The 3135-nt window shown below is 35.9% G+C and overlaps 1 non-coding gene across 1 annotated transcript; it reads left to right on the forward strand.

The window, feature by feature from the left end:
- The first annotated feature begins 2483 nt into the window (after positions 1 to 2483).
- On the forward strand, positions 2484 to 2590 carry LOC138986597 (U6 spliceosomal RNA). Its single transcript, XR_011463401.1, has one exon. It is a non-coding gene; the product is annotated as a U6 spliceosomal RNA (small nuclear RNA).
- Positions 2591 to 3135: the final 545 nt, after the last annotated feature.

Here is a 3135-nt window from a genome sequence, read left to right on the forward strand (position 1 = left end):
ATAATGAGTAGAGCTGGAAAATTCATAAATATGTAGAAATTAAAATAACTATCTGAAATAATCATTGAGACAAAGAAGAAATCAAAAGACACACAAAAAAATATAAACAAGTGAAATTGAAAATACAATATACCAAAACCTATGGGATATAGCAAAGGAGTTCTAAAAAGGAATTTTATGGTCATAAATGCCAACATTAAAAATAAAAAGAGATATATCTCAAATAAACAATCTCTCACATCTTCACTACTGAAAACAGTGCTGAACACTAGGGTGAATGTATCCTTTTTAATCAGTGCTTTCATTTTTTCTGGATATATATACCCAAAAGTGGAATTGCTGGATCATACAGTAGCTCTATTTTTAGTTTTTTGAGGAACGTCCATACTGTTTTCCATAGTGGCTACATCAATTTAGATTCCCACTGACAGTGTAGGAGGGTTCTCTTTTCTCTACATCCTCAACAACATTTGTTACTTGTAGGCTTTTTGATGATAGCCATTGTGACTGGTGTGAGGTGATACCTCATTTTGATTTGCATTTCTCCAATAATTAGCAACATTGAACATATTTTCATGTGCCTGTTAGCCCATCTATATCTCTTTTTGGGGAAATATCTATTCAGCTCTTCTACCACTTAAAAAAATTTTTTTATATTGATCTACAAGAGCTGTTCATATATTTGGGATATTAATCCCTTGTCAGTCATATCATTTGCAAATATTTTCTCCCACTCTGTAGTTTGTGTTTTCATTTTCTTGACCATTTCCTTTGCTGTGAAAAAGCTTATGTAGGTCCTATTTTTATATTTTTCTTTTATTTTTTCTGTCTTAAAAGACAGAGAAAAATAATATTGCTATGATTTACATCAAAGAGTGTCCTGCCTATTTTCCTCTTCCATAAGTTTTATTGCTTCAGTTCTTAAATTTAGGTCTTTAATCCTTTTTGAGTTTATTTTTGTATGTAGTATGAGAAAATGTTCTACTTTCATTGTTTTATATGTAGCTGTCCAGTAGATACGAAAGTAATGTAAGTGTCCATTCACAGATGAATGGATAAAGAAGATGTGGTGTATATTTGCGTGTGTGTGTGTGTGCGTGTGTGTGTGTGTGTACACACACACATGGAATATTAATCAGCCACAAAGAAGAAAGAAATTTTGCAATTTACAACAATGTGGATGGACCTAGAGAATATTATGGCTAGTGAAATAAGTCATACAAAAAAGACAGATGTTGTATAATATCATTTATATATGGAATCTAAAAAATAACACAAATGAATGTATGTAGCAGAATAGAAACAGACTTACAGATACAGAAAACAAACTAGTGGTACCCAAGGGAAGGGGAGGAGGTAGGTAGGGGGTATGGGATTAAGAAGTATAGACTGCTATCTATAAAATAGATAAACAACAAGATATATTGTAGAGTACATTAAATTATAGCCATTTTCTTATAGAATGTTCATTGGAAGGACTGATGCTGAAGCTGAAACTCCAATACCTTGGCCAACTGATGTGAAGAACTGATTCATTTGAAAAGACCCCTATGCTGGGAAAGATTGAAGGCAGAAAGAGAAGGGGACTACAGAGGATGAGATGGTTGGATGGCATCACTGACTCAATGGACATGAGTTTGAGTAAACTCTGGGAGTTGGTTATGGACAGGGAGGCCAGGTATGCTGCAGTCCATGGGGTCACAATGAGTCGGACACGACTGAGCAACTGAACTGAACTTTTAATGGAGTAAAGACTATAGAAATACTAAATCATTATGCTGTACACTTAAAACTAATATAATATTGTAACTCAGCTATACTCCAATAAAATTCCTAACTTTATGCCTCAAGGAGATAGAAAATAAGAACAAACTGAACCCAAAGCGAGCACAAATAAGGAAACAACAATTAAAATGAAAAAAGCTATGACCAACCTAGACAACATATTAAAGCAGAGACATTACTTTGCCAACAAAGGTCTGTCTATTCAAAGCTATGGTTTTTCCAGTGGTCGTGTATGGACATGAGAGTTGGACTGTAAAGAAAGCTGAGTGCTGAAGAATTGATGCTTTTGAACTGTGGTATTGGAGAAGACTCTTGAGATTCCCTTGGACTGCAAGGAGTTCTAACCAGTCCATCCTAAAGGAAATCAGTCCTGGGTATTCATTGTTAGGACTGATGCTGAAGCTGAAATTCCAATACTTTGGCCACCTGATGCGAAGAACTGACTCACTGGAAAAGACCCTGATGCTGGGAAAGACTGAAGGCAGCAGGAGAAGGGGATGACAGAGGATGAGATGGTTTTATGGCATCACTGATGCAATGGACTTGACTTTGAGTAGGCTCTGGGAGTTGGTGATGGACAGGGAGGCCTGGTGTGCTGCAGTCCATGGGGTCGCAAATAGTCAGACATGACTGAGTGACTGAACTGAACTGAACAATAGACAATGCAGAAATACAAAGGATTATAAAAGATTATTATGGTGCTCGCTTCGGCAGCACATATACTAAAAGTGGAACGATACAGAGAAGATTAGCATGGACCCTGCGCAAGGATGACACGCAAATTCGTGAAGTGTTCCATATTTAAAAAAAAAAAAAAGATTATTATGAAAAACTATATGGTAATAAAATGGATAGCCTGGAGGAAATGTACAGATTCTTTTAAAACGTTCAGTCTTCCACCTCTGAATCAGGAAGACATAGAAATTATCAACAGCCCAAGTACAAACACTGAAACTGAAGCTGTGATCAAAAATCTCCCCCCAAAAAACAAAAGCCCAGGACCAGATGGCTTCACAGGAGAATTCTATCAAATATTTAGAGAAGAGTTAATGCCTATCCTTCTAAAACTCTTTCAAAAAATTGCAGAGGAAGGAACACTTCCCAACTCATTCTACGAGGCCAGCATCACCCTGATACCAAAGCCAGACAAGGACAAAATAAAATAAAATAAAATAACTATAGGCCAATAGCACTGATGAACATAGATGCAAAAATCCTTAAAAAAAATTTAGCAAACAGAATTCAGCAACACATCAAAAAGCTCATCCACCATGATCAAGTTGGGTTTATTCCAGGAATGCAAGGATTCTTCAATATATTCAGATCAATCAATGTGATACATGATATTAA

Source organism: Bos mutus, chromosome X (genome assembly GCF_027580195.1).
Source record: "Bos mutus isolate GX-2022 chromosome X, NWIPB_WYAK_1.1, whole genome shotgun sequence".
Taxonomy (NCBI): domain Eukaryota; kingdom Metazoa; phylum Chordata; class Mammalia; order Artiodactyla; family Bovidae; genus Bos; species Bos mutus.